Genomic DNA, 18,517 nt, shown 5'->3' on the forward strand with positions numbered 1-18,517 from the left:
CCTGAAATTGCAGGTTTACATGGCATGGCTGGTTTAGTATTGAATTTTAAAAAATGTCATGAGCCAAGTCAACAGGGCCTGTCTGTTTGTAAGCTGATTTACACTAGGCAGAAAACAAATAATTATTTGGACATCACCATTAAAATATGTTAATAATGATGATATCTAAATATAGACATTTAACCACTATCTATAAAATCCCCCACAACCCCAGAAAGCTAATAACGTAACTTCATAATGGGAAAAATTTGCTTATATCCAGGATACAGAACAATATTAGCAATGAACAGTGTCATAAAGTGACATTTAAGAAACTGTGCATTAGCAATGCACTGTTTCTTAAATGTTACTTTAACCTACAATAAGCTTCAAAAGTCAGACATGTGTCAACACTCTCAGAATAGGTTTCCAGAAAAATGATCATTGCAATATCAACTACTAAACTTTTGGTACAAAAAGAACATTGCAATCTGCAGACAGCACAAAGGCAAGACCTTTTACAAAAAAAATCTCTCCAACAACTACAATGGCAGTAACACAACTTCATAATGGAATAAAAGTATATCAGGGATATTCTAACAGCATAAGAATTAAATAATTTTAGAAATGTTACTTTAACATACATAAGCTTCTCAAGTTAGAAATGTGTTAAAATTTGCAGGGGAACTGTTTCCAGAAACCTGTGCCACTGACTGGTGATACAATTTACTTTAGCATGTTTACTTAGATAAGTAGGTGCACAAATCCATTGATGACTAACTTGTATCAGAGTGCGTATGTGATTCTAGAGCTAGGTAGGACTGGCTTCACCCATAGATCTGATGTGTACACTTTCACTTAGGAGAAAACTTTACACTAGGTGAGGGATCCCCATGAATTTAATTTCCTATTAGGCCAAACATCTGCTCTGCAACACTCTGATGAGGTCATCCATTCAAATGTGCTCTATCTCACACACATAGTCAGATGTCTACTCTGGTACTTGCAGTTGATACAATGCACCCTACCTTATGGAATTAGGTAGATTTCAATGTCTGCAATGACTCACTTGTGTCAGCATGTGCATGACTCTCCTGCTAGGTAAGACTGTCTTAATCATCAGATATATTGTGTAAATATACAGTGGGCTCTCAATACATTGCAGTTCCTTTTACACAAACAACTGATTTGCAACACACTGATGAGGGCATTCTTTCAAATGTGCTTTATCTTACATTTGCGTTAAGACTGCTTTTGTGGCATGCGTGACTAATGCACAATTCACTAGCTTGTGTAATTAGCTAGGTAGGTGTTCAACTTCAGCAATGATTGACTAGTATGAGTGTGTGTGTGATTATAGGACTAGTTATGACTTGCTTACCCAATAAATCTAATATGAGCACTTAGGGTCAGGAGAAATTTTTACACCGGGGAAGGCTCCCCATCAACTTCATTCCCTTTTAGACCAATTGTCTGCTTTGTACTGATGAGGTCATCCATTCAAATCTGTTATGTCTTGTTGCTATTATAAGACTTCTTCTGTGGCATAATAGATTAATACAATGCTGTCTATCTTGTGTACTTAGCAAGGCAGATGTTCAAATCTAGAAATCACTAAATATCGTGTGTTTTACTACAGTGAAAGGGAAGACTAAATTATCCAACACATGGAGAGTGTACACCTCCACTCAGGCAAAAGTTTGGCACAGGAAGAGGACTCACTCTACTCTTTCTCTCATGTTTAAGCCACACATATGTCTTACAACACAATGATGATGTTATGCCTTCAAATATGTTCTGTCTCAGACTTGTAGTAAGATACCTCCTATGGCACAAGCAGTTAATACATGGGTCTCCAGCTTGTGGACTTAAGAAGCTCTTCAAATCCAGCAGAATCAACAGAATAATAAAAATCTCTGTGTCTATCAGTGTTGTGGCATAAACCATTGCCTTATCTACATTTCGCAAATATTTCCATCTATTTTAGGTAATGCATTTCCTTATGAGCATGCTCAGTACTGTGAAGTATTAGTTGTGCACCATTTGGCAAAAATACATTAAGTAATCAATGCTTTGAAATAGTTATTGCCATTTGCTGTTATTTGTCAAAAAAAATATTTGAATTTTTCTCCAGCAGTGTGGCTCAGCCAATATGTGTGCAATGGAGGTAGCAAACAAAACACAGAAGCCAGTCTACAAATGTTGTATGTAAAGGTAAATTTTCATAAGTTCAGTTATTACTTGATGTTAATGTTGCACTTTGTTGTTAGTTATGGTTGTGTGGTATCATGTAGGTATTACAGATGTTTTAACAAGCCTTACTTCATGGCAAATTGTTATTTACTGAATGATGTTGTACTACATTCAGAAGTGTACCTTGTCAGACTGTATTTAAATGTGTACTTCCACTGCAGCAGGAAGTATACATGTAATATGATGATTCCACTGCTAAAATACTTTATACTCCAATCACATTTAAATGATTATTTTCATTAGCACTCTTCAAGAAAAATTTTGATGATTGGATGAGAGATAGGAAATTCACCCCAGGATTCACTTCTGTAGCTCTGCTTGGTAGGGGCACAGGAAAATAATTCTCTTGGGTGGCGAAAGCAAGGGTACCTTTTTGGATAGGCTTATATAGGCCCTAGGGCCAATAGCCTAGTACCTATCTATGAACCTATGAACAAGTGAAGTAGTTCCCATGTAGTATATGTTGTTACTCAGTAAAAGCAGGTAAACTTGTTTGGCTTACCTTTTCCTTTCACATGTATATAGGTGATTTACATGGGTATTTACTGACATTCCTACACACACACACACACACACACACACACACACACACACACACACAAAAAAAACTCATAGGTAAATGAGGTTTCACCACATAACTTTTGTCTTGGAGAACTTGCATCTTAATATATGTCACATGTCCATGTTCCTCATCTCCTGACAAAATACATCTCTGATCTGTTATACATAAATATCTATAACTATGAATTGCATCATAATATTCGGTTAATATACTGTTCAAATGACAGTTCTGTTTCTGGGCAGGTCCTCCTGCAATGCACTATGTAACTACTTGGGATGTGTTAACAGTCTTACTTCTTACCATTCATAACATGTAGGCTGCTGCCTCAACTGTTTTTTCCACAATTACTTCTTGTGTGAGAACGACTGTACAGGCACGCATTAATATTCTCACTATGTCTCCATTTTTACATGTTGGTAATTTACCATTATGCCTTTATTTATGTTTCATTAATACATATAAGGCAAGGGAAATGTTAAAGCTGTTCATCCTGTAAATCTGTTTAAAGATGAACTCATTTCTATGTCAATTACTTTATTTGTTTAATTTCACATTACACATATCAGTGCCAGTGAAGTTCCCCAATTGTGTGCTACCTCCAATGTATACAATGTCCCTTACTTTATCTGCTTTTATGGTCAACTATCTTACCCCTCAGGTCTCCGTATGATTTATGAACTTCCCTCATTATGTTACATTGTAGCTCTGTCCCTCTCAATCCTTTCTAAATTTGATGACCTGGTGGAAAGATGGTTGATTATACTTACTAGAGTTAAATGACAATAAGTACAGTTGCAGCCTTATTTTCATGTTGAAAAAAATGTGTGATAAATTCACACTCATCTGCTTATGTCAGCATTTCAGTTTCAAAGTCATGCAAATGTGCATCTGAGTGACACAGATTATTTCTGGAGTTGTCTCTAATTTTGATAAGGTGGTTTGTAGATGACTCTATTTATACAAAACAACCAATTAGCTTGTTTGGCTCCCCCTGCCTTTTATTTATGTATTCCAGGTTTCACTTGTTAGTACTGTGCCATTCACGCATACACACTTCCTGAGGTTAAGCTTATTTATCATTTGGTGTTTATACTGTGTGCCTGAGCCCTACTACACCTCAGTTTTTCCGCTAGCATGTGTACTGTCCACAAACAGATCCTGCTCAATGTGTAGGATTTATCAGTGTCTTACATATTCAATGACACCTGCTGCTCATCGTGCAGTGATGGCTGATTATGTAACCTTTGGGGCAACATGGTCATGCTTGTTAAGAAATCTCTGGGTTGTGTCTTAGACACACAGATTATTTATCCATTATCTAAAATAAGCAAGCCAACATGCATGATAAGTACAATGATTAATGTATACTGAGTCCTTATTCTCAAGAAAGATGATACCTGATATTATCTTACAAGGCAACTATCCTAAGTACAAAAGCAGAGAACTGAAAATATTTCAGTGTAACTATAAAAATAAAGAATTAACTAAAGAAATAAATACATCCCATATTGTTCCACTACCAGAAGACAAAAAGACGCTGGTTTACAGACATGATGTAATACCTTTTGTTGCACCAAAACCCTATGTTAGTCCAATAAAAGGTATTGCTTCATGTCTGAGTTCTAGTGTTTTTGTTTGTAAATGAGAAATCAGACACAAAACATTTAGTCCACAGCATCAATAGTTGAATGGAGAAGGGGAAAGAACTATGCAGGCATTTAAAAAATCATGAGAAACAACAAAAGAGATAAGGATTATGATGTTATAATTTAAAAAAATAGAACTATACCACCACAGAGACAATTTCTCACCATTGCAATTGGTAGTGGACAAAAGGCTGAAAATCAAATTAGCTACTTCACCCAAATGACTGACTAAAATCAATAAAAAGTAAAAGGAATCTTGGAATGAAATCATGTAATAATAACGATAATTATACAATGATGGGTAATTGTTATTCAAAAACAAACACTCTGATTGGACAGCCCAACCAGTGTGACCATTGTAAATCAATCATATACCAACAGAAAAAAAGTCTGTCCACTAAAGTACCATTCAGCAGCCAAGCTTTTCTACTGGAAAAAGCTACAGAGGGAAATGCAAAACAGAAGAAAAATCAGATTCATTTTCCTTCTTATATGTCAGTAGAATCTCATACCTGTCAGCTGTCCGGACCTTCACAGAATGTCCAGATTTTTGCCTCATAGTTTTATTCTTTTCTATATAAAAATGTTTTCTTGCAAGTAGTTGGGGTTTAAGTCATTAAATAATGAATCAACTGGTGTGTCATCCCCTATAAACCAAGAAGGCATTATGCAGGTAAGTTTAAAGCAATACAACAGCACTGATATACTGTGCAAATGTGAGAATGTAACTTCCTACGCATGCGCGGTACATAAAACATGCATGAGAAGGGGAAACAGTACAGAGGAACACTATGACAATGTTATACAAAGATATTATTTAAGAAAGGTATACAGTTTCTTTCTTAAATGATTTCATTGTGTAATCGCAATAACCCATTTGATGGTGAGGGTATATCAGGATTTACCCACAGCTGGCTTTGATTAATCACCCAGGCTTCACCCTCATGAACAAATCACACCAACTGTGGGTACAGTCTGATATATTCACACCCATTTGTGGGTTAATGTGCAAGAAGAAGAAGAAGAAGAAGAAGAAGAGTTTGGTAAAAAATTTCAAAAGACTACCAGATCTTCAGGGTTGATAAAAAATAATAGTATGAAACCTTATAAACGTTTGCCACGAAAACCTAAAACATCTGTTCAAGCAGCCAAACCAACTCTTTGATTCAGAAACATGCCTTCCACAACACACAAGGGCTACTGACGAGATGTCAAGATGCATCATGCAACTCAAGAGTAAATGTTAATTGACAAGTAGGAATTTTTCAGCCCATGCAGTCACTAATTAAGAAATACATTCATGGAAATGAAAGCTCTGTCAGTCTAATTACTGTTTTCACAGTTGCCACTAGAGATTCCTTAAACACCATTAGCAATTATTCAGCATGTTCCGAGGAAGTGCATGCACAAGCACAACATAGTGGCACTATTATAGTGTCTGAGAACAAAATTGTAGTGCTCTGTTACTCATTGAAAATGGGGATAAAATGGATATATAGGAGAGTCAGAAAGGGGAACAACAAAGAAATACACATCATAAATTAGGGAAGATAAAAAGAAATTGGGTATGTTGAGGAAGAGTATACTTTTTAGGGATAGATGTTCATTTATTATGATGAGTAGATGGAGAAGGATGGAAAGTTAAGGCAGGGGATGGAAGAATCACTGTGGCATGAAAGCAGGGGCACAGAAGCAGGCATAAAATAAAGAGGTAGACCAAGAGGGAAGGTACTGATGCACTGGAGATTGACAATGGGCATAATGACATAAAGAAAAGGGGCGAATAAGTGGTGATGGAGAGGGCTGGACAAAAATCAGTGGATATAACAAATACAGAAAGAGGGAGGATAAGTGATAGTGGGAAAGACCGGACAACAAACAAGGGAGGGAGCTGACACATAAATCAGAGGACCACCAGGACCTGGATAGAATGGGTAGCCAGCTCCTAACTATGCTACCTGGGTTAGATTCATGAAGCAGTCTGTTACCCCTATAACAGCCCTTCTCACCAGGCCCTGCCTCAGATGGTGCAGAAGGCAGAGCTAGGCAGTGGTGTGACTCTGTTAGCTACACAATGACCCCTTCAGGTAGTCAATACAGACTCCAAGCTGTCAGTCAGTGAAGTCCCCCATGAGCTCCTACAATTCCTGTCAGGTAATGAAGTACAATCCTTTTAGCAACAGAGGGAGCCAAACACTCTTTTCCAGTGATTGGCTACCATACACCACTGGGGATGTCCCTTGCTACAGTAACTCAAACACCTAATGGAGTGGCAGACCTTGAGATAGATGATGGACGGGTACGTTGGTATAGCAGGAGCCACTGCTGCACCACACAACTGCAGTGGCATATATTGTACAATATAGTAATATAACAGAAAAGAAAAAAAAAAACATAAACAATATAAGAAAAGAACATTTTAGGAAGGGAGAGAAAGAAGACAGAAACACATTACTGTCACAACTATATTTTACAGGTGGCTAGGGATATACTAAACAGCTGCTAATATGCTGCTATGCTAGGGCCAATAGTTCTGACTAGGTATAGTAACTATGAACAGGTATAGTAACTGAAATGCCCCTATGATGATGTGCATACAGTCATGCAGATGCAGTGGATCCTTGGCAAAATTTTGAGGGGAATTAGCCAGCAGAATGCTGATGTTAGACATGATAGGCCATGGAAGCTGTGAGCTGATGTACACCCACGGATATGTTCTATGGGACATGCAGTAAGCTTTGCCATGTAAGCTAGACCAGTGTTAGAATGTTTACCATCTAACATGCCCATGGTGCTAGTAAAGTTTATCAAAGAAGAGAGACTCCAAACGCAAAGACAACACACTTTTAATAGTTATGTGAACAGTAACTAAAAGGTTATGTGCTTGAAAAAACTAAATATGTGAATGTGTATAAAGAAATTGATGAACATTGCAATAATGTTATTAATAGGAAAGGTAAAAAGCTGCAAAGGGATTTGGTTGAATACAGGGAGGGGAGAGCTTACCCTCCACCAAAGAAAATATTGAACCAGGGTATTATGGACATGGGTTCTAGGGTTGGAAATGATTCTAATGTGGTTGTTAATGACAGGGAGGGTTCCCCCCACTTAAGAACCCCCCCTTTAAGAAGGAATGAACGGATAGCCCAGAGACAGGGCCAAGTCAACAACAACAGTTGCAATTTTTTCAGGGGAGAGAGAGGCAGAGGAAGAGGATGGGACGGGAGAGAAGCCAACACTGGAACAACAATTGCATGAGAGACCAACAATGGGACAACCGAGAGAAGTTGTAGAATATGCAAATAAGATTGTAGTTACTCATTCTGGTATACAGAACAGACTAGGTGGTTTCAGCATTTTTAACTATACAGACTTAGTAATTGAAAATAAGCACTTTGAACTATTTACTAAGGATTTTCAATATGTACTAGCAAGGCCAGTGAGTTTGGTTAGAACCTTGGTTAGAACTTTGATTGATGTTAAGCTGTTTACAAGGAAATTAAACTTGAATTTATTCTTTAAAGGGAAGAAGCACATGAACTCTGGTTTAAGTAGAAAGAGTGTATTTAACCCCCCACTTAACCCTACTTTGCTATTATTTAAAATACCACCTGCTACAGGGCACTTTTGACAAAAGTTTATATGACTGTTTGCATGTTAGTGGACCACATATTCCCACCTTGTTTGGAATACCCAAAACACATAAAAGAATAGAGAACCTTACTTTTTGTCCTATTGTTGCTGGGGCAGGCTCTCTTATGGAGCCCCTAGCTTTATATGTTGACCACCATGCCAAGAAATTTGTCAACTCTTTGAAACATATCTCTAGAGATTCTTGGGATTTTTTTGAAAAACATTACCCCTGACAGGTTCAATAAGGACCTGGAATTTGTTACTATTGATGTGGTGGAACTCTTTCCCAGTATACCACAAACTGCTGGTTTGGAATGGTTTCATGAGTTGTTATTAGAAATCAGCTATTTGGAACCCCAGCAGGTGAGTCTTATAATAGAATTTATGGAGACCATTTTGAGAAATAATTTTGTGTTTTTCAACAGGGAATACTATAAACAGGAGAGGGGAGTAGCAATGGGGGCTGTTTGTGCCCCCTTGTATGCAAAACTGTGTTTTATACTACTGGGAAAGGAAATTTTTCTCTGAAACAGACTGGTTTAGATATATTAAATTTTATATCAGGTTCCTGGACAACATTTGTCTTTCCTGGGTGGGAACTGGGAATAAGCTTATTCAATTTCTGAGTTACATTATTAGTTCTACTGAATTATTTTAAGTTCACATACAACTCATGTACACAGACCATTAACTACTTAGATGTTACCATATACAAAGTTTATGCCAGCAACTGCTTCCAATCCAAGATTTTTTGAAAGCACACATTTTCAAATTCTAATTTACACTTTGAAAGTGGACAGCCATTTCACAGAAGAAAGGAATAGTCAAGGGGCAGTTAATCAGAGCTTCCAGGATGTGTAGTGATGTGGTAAACTTTCAGAAAGAGACAGAATTTATTAAAAAACTTTTTTTTTACAAAGGAAGTACCCGTGTTGGCTTATAGACAGCTTGACAGCAGAAGAGGTTAGAGACAGGGAGCTGAAATATAAGCCCCTTTTAGGTTTGGATTGTTTGCCATCTACAAACAGTGAGCAGATTGATGGAGATTTTGGCTCAGCTTTTATCCACACATATTCAGCTACGTCCTCAGATATAGAGAACATTATTAAGAAATACCGGGGAGTACTTACAATCAATGAAGATACCAACAAATTTATAGCTAAGAATTCATGAAGATTTATTAGGAGAAGGGACATGAATCTGAAGGAGATGTTTGAAAGGGGAGATTGTGTTGATTTGATGTTGAACAACAGGAAACCTGGTACATTTAGGTGTGGGTTTTGCAATCAATGCACTCTCATGGCTGACCAGGAGAGTATTTGGCAGCAAGGGACTTTTTATTTAAATCCTTGAGACACTATAACTGTAGTAGTACAGGAGTAGTGCAATTGGTTACCTGTGAAGTATGTCCCAGTTTTTATATTGGGATGACAGAGAGGTGCTTAAGGAAGCAGGCATATGAACACTCATATGATACAGTAAGAGAAAAGGAGACTAGGGCACTGTTTAATCACATTAAAAACTGCAGGAATTCCAACTTCAGGTTCTCTGTTATAGAACAAGTCTTACATGACCCCAGAAGTGGTGCTTGGGAAACCAGATTAGCATATAGGGAGTTATTCTGGCAGATTAAACTGGATGCAGGCAAACCCACGGGGATGAATGATTATATTAGTATTAACAGTGTCCTTAGACTAAGGGCTGCTAAATTGTGAATGATTTTACTAATACAGCATTGTTCAAGTAGATATTTTAATCACTTCATTTAATACACAGTGTTAATTTTATTCTATTTGCCCTGAGCATTAAAGGGTTAACACTGTAGTGTTGGATTGGGAGGGGTTATAGAATATGTTGTATTCAGTGATTGGCAGGTACTGATTGCTGTTTACTTTTAAATAAGTGCACTTTGTAATGCAGAATTGTTCTGAAGAAGCCTGGGAGTGTTCTGGGTGAAAGCGCTTAACCTTTTATTTGCTGCTCACACAACTGTTATTAAACCTGCTTTGCCTTTCTGTTTGGAGTCTCTCTTTCTTGGATTTTTGGTCCTACTTCTTGGAGGTTTTTTGAAGTTTGTCAAAGACATGTGGGCAATTTTTGGCAAGATTGGCAACTATCAGCATGCACTTTGCAATCACCTTAATGTCGGTTGCTGTGTACCAGATAGCACAACAGTATTAAATTGCAAATGCCAGTGACATACCCAGGCAGAGTTGGTACCTGCATTGGAATATAATGGGGTCAAATGTGGTCAAAAAGGTGAGATTCATAGCCCACTATTGTTCATCCTCCTGGTTTGTGGCAGTGTCCACAGTGTGTGACAGTGTCAACAGGCTGCATGTGAGGCATTATGTGGTAGTGAATATGACATCCAGACAGACTGAGAATGGCATCTCCTTGTAAATGAGGAATGTAAGAACTCTTTGAATATGTATAGTGTTCTATGAAGAATGTGCATATGGATTAGTAAGGCAATAAATATATACATGTTAGTGTCTCATCAAACATCAAACACTCATTAGTGCAAACACAGAAGGAAAGATAATTTTTTAAATCTTAAATAATCAAAAGCAACAAAAAATAAATCTATATATAAATAGATAAATAGGTAGATCTCTAGAAAGATAAATAGATTTAGATTGATATACATGTTGTGTCAGCCAGTATACATGATAATTTGACAGATGTGCCAGAGGAAACTCTACATACTACAGCATTTGATAATTCAGTGCTGCTCTGATATAAATAAATTCTCAATAAGATAAAAGTAATCATGTTCACAGCTGGGTCTGGAAATAAGCCCCATTCTCCTCCAGTAAAGGTGCTGGTTCTGTGCTCTCTTCTTCTGAACTGAAAACCAAGAACATTGAATACAAAACACATTAATTATAGGTCTTGAAAAAATCCATTTACTTATATGGGAAATAGCTAGGCAGTGATCAGCCCTGGATACTGACTATACCTTTCAGAAGCAGTCTGCCTCTCTGGCCTCATTGTCTCATGGGCTACAAAGGTCAGAATGGTACATTCTCAGGTTGCTATAGCGGTACTGGCACTGCTCAACAGAACAGCTGATGCCAGTGGAGCCAGGCACCTTCCTGATAAGGCTGTGCCAGGGATTCACTTTATACTCTGGATTCTTATGAGTCTCCTAACAGACATTCCTGTAGGTCTGTTTATATAATGCACAGAAATATTGTGCTTTCTACTGAGTGCCACCTGTGAGCCCTGCCACCCTCAGTGCCTTCTGAAGCTACATCCATGTACCAAGTCACGATCAAAGAAAAATATTAGGCCTCCTGTGATCACACATTGCTGCTGTCAGCATATGATTTCTACCATCAGGCACCTCAAAAGTGTGAATAGCTATTGTGCCACCATTTCATTGTGCAAAAATAAATTATATGGAAAGTAAGATTGTGCCTAGGTGCAAATAATGAGAAATGAGGGAACTAACAGTACAGTACCTATGTGTTTCCATTTTTACACCTTAGCACCTCTACATGCTTTAAGAGGATTATATTTTACCCACTTCCAAGATGAGGTCATGAACCTGATTTTGCTTGGGCAATGTACCTCACAGATGTTCATGTGAATGCATGATGTTGGTGAGGTTTGTAGTATGTCATAAGTGAAGCGTGCCATCATCTAAAAGTAGATTAAGGAATACTTGCTTGAAATAGATGAATTAGCATAATGACAGAGCTAAATGCATAGAAATTGCACAATAAAAAAACAACCATAACCACTGCAGTGCTTATCACACTATGGAAGTTTATTTTTCAGCAAACTGTAAATCTAGTACCCCTGAAGGAAAACTGAAAATCTAAAAGCAATACAGGCAACAACAGAGGTAAGCAATTGGAGAAGAGTATTATTTTGCATTAGAGTGTCAGCAGCCCAACGACAGATAGCACATTCCCCAAACCAGGGACATTGAATGCAGACACTTCAGTGCAGCGTAAGGAGGATGCTGCACTCATGGCTGTATCACCCTTAAGATGAGATTTTACATTGAGGCCCCATCTGCTTGAGCTGTTGGTAGCTCAAGTGAAAGTAAAACATTTTATGGCACCTACTGAAAAGAGTAGGGAGTCCTTTATTTTTACACACATGCACAGACACACACACACACACATACACACACACACACACACACACACACACACACACACACACACACACACACACACACACACACACACACACACACACATATTTTATATATATATATATGTGTATATATATATATATATATATATATATATATATATATATATATATATATATATATATATATATATATATATATATATATATGGGATCTGAACTTTTCACCGAAGCACAAATAGCCGGGCATACTTCCGTGAAAGTGCTTTTTACCAAAAAAGCACTTTCTCGGAATTATGTCTGCAGCTAGAGGGAGTTGTGGGGGAATGACTGTTGTGGCGATCCTACTACATTGTGGATATGAGAATAGGGACGGCTTGCCCCCCTGCATAAAAGTAGATATATTTTTTTAACACACTTTAACAAAAGTGCTTTTCCGGTGAAAGCGCTTTCGTTAAAGTGTGTTCGGTGATTGTGGATTTGGACTATTGAACTTTCGGTCAATAGCCCTAGATCTGTAGATATATACATATTTATACAATTATTTTACTCAGAAACAGCTCCTTGTGGTCCTGCAGAGTGGTGCTAGCAACAGAGAACTGAGAAAAGCGACTACTTTCCTGATCTAAGTATTTTTATGCTGTTTTTACCTGAGAGACCTTCCTTGTTTTCCCACATTTCTCGACTAGTTTAGACCAGTATACAGGCTTTGCTGTATTCTGGACTGTGGTGTAGTTTCTGTGTTGTCCATTGCCTTACTTGGATAGAAGGAAGTTTCTTTGCTCACCAGTGGGAGTGGGGAGCCTTAAGCAGCCTATCTATCCCTGAAGGAGTGACCTCAGCACAAGAGCTTGTAGTAATTGAACGTTTTGGACCATTTCCAGCTCTTTTGAAGTTTCCTGTTTAAAATCCGCCCCTGAGTGTTTTTTTCTGGCTATACTACTCAGAAACAGCTCCTTGTGGTCCTGCAGAGTGGTGCTAGCAGAAGAGAACTGAGAAAGACGTTTCCTGATCTAAGTATTTTTTTGCTGTTTTTACCTGAGAGACCTTCCTTTTCTTACTTTGAACAAGTTTAAACTGCTTTATTACTTGTTTTTAGCATTGTACATTATCTGCACTTAAAGTTACATTTGGTCGAAAGTTTGTTGTTAAATTAACTGTTGAGGCTACCCAGTAAAGTGAGCTAGCCTGTGTAAGTGATATATTACTGTTTTCCTGCATTTCCGTGTACTTTTTCACCTAAAAAACAAAAAAAAGCAAAAAAATATCCTTGTTTTCCCGCCTTTCTCGACTAGCTTAGACCAGTATACAGGCTTTGCTGTATTCTGGACTGTGGTGTAGTTCCTGTGTTGTCCATTGCCTTACTTGGATAGAAGGAAGTTTCTTTGCTCACCAGTGGGAGTGGGGAGCCTTAAGCAGCCTATCTCTGAAGGAGTGACCTCAGCACAAGAGCTTGTAGTAATTGATCGTTTTGGACCATTTCCAGCTCTTTTGAAGTTCCCTGTTTAAAATCCGCCCCTGAGCGTTTTTTCTGGCTATACTACTCAGAAACAGCTCCTTGTGGTCCTGCAGAGTGGTGCTAGCAGAAGAGAACTGAGAAAGGCGTTTCCTGATTTAAGTATTTTTTTGCTGTTTTTACCTGAGAGACCTTCCTTTTCTTACTTTGAACAAGTTTAAACTGCTTTATTACTTGTTTTTAGCATTGTACATTATCTGCACTTAAAGTTACATTTGGTCGAAAGTTTGTTGTTAAATTTAACTGCTGAGGCTACCCAGTAAAGTGAGCTAGCCTGTGTAAGTGATATATTACTGTTTTTCCTATATTTCTGTGTACTTTTTCACCTAAAAAACAAAAAAGCAAAAAAATATCCTTGTTTTCTTGCCTTTCTCGACTAGTTTAGACCAGTATACAGGCTTTGCTGTATTCTGGACTGTGGTGTAGTTCCTGTGTTGTCCATTGCCTTACTTGGATAGAAGGAAGTTTCTTTGCTCACCAGTGGGAGTGGGGAGCCTTGAGCAGCCTATCTGTCCCTGAAGGAGTGACCTCAGCATAAGAGCTTGTAGTAATTGGTCGTTTTGAACCATTTCTAGCTCTTTTGAAGTTCCTTGTTTAAAATCCGTGTTTGCGAGGTTTTGCGCGATTGTGCACATAGTGCAGCGCGGGTTAAACAGGCTTAAACTGTTCCTGGGTCCGCCAAGACTGCACTTCAATTTTTCCTTAAGAAAGCTCTACTTTCAACAAAATCAGTCTATTCGCTTTATCATAAGCCTAGCACTTGCTCCTAAAACCTTTCTTTTAAGTGAAGCACCCTTAAACTAACGTAAGCACTACATCCACCTACAACCTGTGCTGATACCCACTTCCTTTCAAAGTCCTCTCTCTGACCCAGTTACACATCACCCCCTTATACTATTCTGGCATGTCGAGTGGTATATTACTGACGTCCTCTCCAGTTCAGCTGGTTAATCTGGGAATCCTGAGACAATGTTACAATTGTCTCATGTACACAGACAACCTTCTCCTCCTCCCAACAAACACAAACACATGTGACAGATGCAACTATATAGCCAAACTGGAGGCTGAACTCTCTCAACACAGGACTAGCAAGACCAGACAAGCAGAGAAGGTAACCACACACACAACAAACCCAGTCTCACATAAACCAACCACAACTGCAAACCAAACACATAATAACACAAAGACATACTCGGAGGCTCTAATAAAAAACTTACCAAAACAACATAGGCTCCCAAAGCAGACATCCAAGAAAACACCACCTCAAAACTCTGCACATGCAGCACATAGTACACAAAGTCAGTGTGTCAAACAATCACAGCCCTTAAGGCGAAACACCATGCCTGATACACTAGTAATAGGTGACTCTGTAGTCAGACACACTGACGTCCCACTTACCAGGCCGAACAAGGAGAGGGTAACGGTGAGCTGCCTGTTGGGAGCTAGGATCCGCCACATAACACAAGCACTCAGGTCAAGCCAAAGCAAATACAAATATGACTCCGTCATTGTCCATGCTGGCGTGAATGACCTGAGACGTACCTCCTTGGACTACATGAAAAGAGACATAGAGGAGCTCTCTGATTATGTAGCCCAGGCCGGTATGACCCTGACCCTGAGCAGCATCTTGCCCTCACCAAGAATGATGCCTGGATTCTAGGGGGATCCAATGTCTGTCTGCTTGGGGTGACATGCTGGACAAGCCACGCTGCTTCGCAAGGGACGGCTTGCACCTGTCTCCACTGGACTTCCGGATATTGGCTAAGGCTCTTACCACCCCCATAGTGCCTTTTTTAGGCAAGGCTCACAAGACAAACCCGCCACCTTAGAAAACAATAAAGGAAAAAAAAACTAAGGGTAATGCTGCTCAACGCCAGAAGTCTAAATCTCAAGATGCAGGCTCTCGAAGCACTCCTCAGTATGGAGAGCATCGATGTCTGTGCAGTAACTGAAACCTGGTTCAAGGCTCCTGAGAGCACCCCAGCCCTACCAGGTTATACCTCGTATCATGCATTTCGGCCCCAAAACCTGGGCCGAACCACACAAAGAAGGGGGAGTGTCCATATTCATTAAAGATACCCACACCTCCAGGTTAGTGGCAACGCACGAAGCATCGGAGACCATCCATGTGCAACTAACCATAGGCAAAACTGCTATACAACTTGTAGCATGCTACAGACCACCCTCACAATCTCAGGAACTCCATTCAGCCTTCCTGAAGACACTGGAAGATATGAATGTCTCACCAAATACCATCATATTGGGAGACTTCAACTACCCAAACATAGACTGGGTGCATTACTCAAGCCCCAACACTCTAGCCCAAAGGTTCCTGGAATTCATCAACTCAAATGTGATGGAACAACTAGTCACCTCCCCCACAAGGGGAAATAATATACTTGACCTGCTCATCACAAACATGGGGACAAAAGGCTCAACACCGGAAGTATACCCCTCACTAGTGAGATCAGACCATAAACTAATAACCCTAGATATTCATGTCCCACCTCCACCCCCAGCACAAAAGACCACAGTGAGAAACTTCTCAAAAGACGACTTTACACTCCTTAGGACTGAAATGGTATCCTTCAAGACCCCTGGGCCAGTGGAAACCACATCCCACAATGCTGAATCCTTCACAAATGCTTTCTATGGGCATCTCCAAGAATGCATGGATCATGCAATCCCAAATAAAACCAAGATCCTTTCCACCAAAGGCAGACATCCTTTCTGGTGGACCCCAGCCATAAACAAACTTTATAACAAGAGAAGGAAGCTACTGCAAGACAGAGCAAAATCCCATAAAGCGAAGGCATCCCTGATCAGCACTAGCAAAAAACTACGTTCACTAATAAAATCATCAAAGGCCAACTTCGAGAGAAAAATTGCTAAGGACACTAAAGATAATCACAAGGCCTTCTTCAGTTATGTTAGAAACCTGGGCGGAAACCCTCAGATATGCGCAGAGTTAGTTCATAATGGCAAAAAAATACACTGAACCCACAGATATTGCCAACATACTGGCAGACAGGTTCAGTGCAAATTTCTCCCCTCCCTCTCCCCAAAAGCTGAAATAGATATCTCAGCTGAATGCAACCTCCCTGAAATCTCAGCTGTCCAGGTGAGAGCTGCCCTCAGCAAAGCCAAAAATACAGCATCCATAGGACTTGACGGTGTCCCAGGTTGCATGCTACGTGAACTCCTAGAGGAGCTAAACCCACACATAAGAACGCTGTTTAATCTTAGCCTTGCTACAGGATACGTCCCTGAACACTGGCGTACAGCTACAGTGGTCCCACTCCACAAAGGTGGCACCTCTACAGACCCTGGAAACTACCGCCCCATAAGCTTGACCAGCCTGGTCTGCAAAGCTATGGAAAGGATCATTATGGAACTCATAAAGAAAGACATCGGGGACCTACAGACAATTAACCCTTCGCAGTTCGGCTTTGTAAAAGGCAGATCCTGTCTTTTAACCCTGGTGGACTTTTTTGAAACAGTCACTAGAGCCATTGATGAAGGCAAAGCAGTTCATACAGCCTACCTGGATCTGGCAAAAAGCCTTCGACACAATACCCCACTCAGGCACCATAGACAAGCTCAACAGTTTAAATGTAAACCTGTTTGTCACAAGATGGGTTGCAAACTGGCTAAAGGACAGAACCCACAAAGTCAGAATAGCTGGAGCTATGTCAGACTCTAAGCCAGTCAGAAGTGGAGTCCCACAGGGCTCTGTCTTGGGACCCCTCTTGTTCGGCATTTACTTCTCAGATGTGCAGGCAAATATAGGGGGGTTGTGGCTGACAAAGTTCGTAGATGACTGCAAACTAGGTGCCATAGTCGACTCACCAGCTGACACATGCATCCTCCAGAAGGGCCTCACAGAAACAGATGACTGGTGCCAGAGTCATGGCCTTAAACTAAATGCCAAAAAATGTATAGCCATCCCCTTTGGAAAAAACAAAGTACCCACAAATTATCACATAGGTGGTAATCCATTAAGTACGGAAAAAGTAATCAGAGACATGGGGACCCAAGTTGACAGTGACCTCTCATTTGACACCCACGTCGCCAAAGTGGTTAGAAAGACCTTCTACCTTGCCCACCTTATCATGAAGGGATTCACATCCAGATCAAAGGATGTCATTGTACCCTTATATTCTTCCCTTATCAGGCCTATGATTGAGTACAATGCCCCATTTGGTATGTACCTCACCCAGCACCTGCAGCAGCTGGAGAGACCCGAAAAGTACCTTACCAAGAGGATTAAGGGTCTCCAGCATATGTCATATGCTGCCAGACTGAAAAAGCAACAGCTCTATTCAGTAGCATACTGCCTGCTCAGAGGTGATCTGTGCCTTACGTACAAGGCCATGTCCAATTCCAAATTAATGGGCATGCTCCATCTCAAAAAATCCAAATCCATCAGAGCCATGAGAGCTAAAGATCTAAACCTCAGCACAAATATGAATAGGACATGCTGGAGGGACAGATTCATAACCCAGAGGCTTCCTGCACTCTGGAACAGGATACCTGTCCATGTTAGGCAGAGCCCCTCACTGACTCTCTTCAAGAGAAATCTGGACGAATGGATGGGTGATCATAAGTTTACCCCGGGGGTCATCTCTGTGTCATTGCTAGATAGAGGCACAGTAAACTAAATTTAATTTAAATTGTACACTTTTGTATCATTACATGGGGTGGCGAAAGCCACATACACTTTGGCTAGGCTTATAAATGCCCTAGGGCAGATAGCCTAGTACTATACTATGAAACTATACTATAAGACTATACTTTATACATAAAAACTTGCCATTT

This window comes from Protopterus annectens, chromosome 1.part0 (assembly GCF_019279795.1).
Source record: "Protopterus annectens isolate FY-2018-M chromosome 1.part0, PAN1.0, whole genome shotgun sequence".
In the NCBI taxonomy this organism is placed as follows: domain Eukaryota; kingdom Metazoa; phylum Chordata; order Ceratodontiformes; family Protopteridae; genus Protopterus; species Protopterus annectens.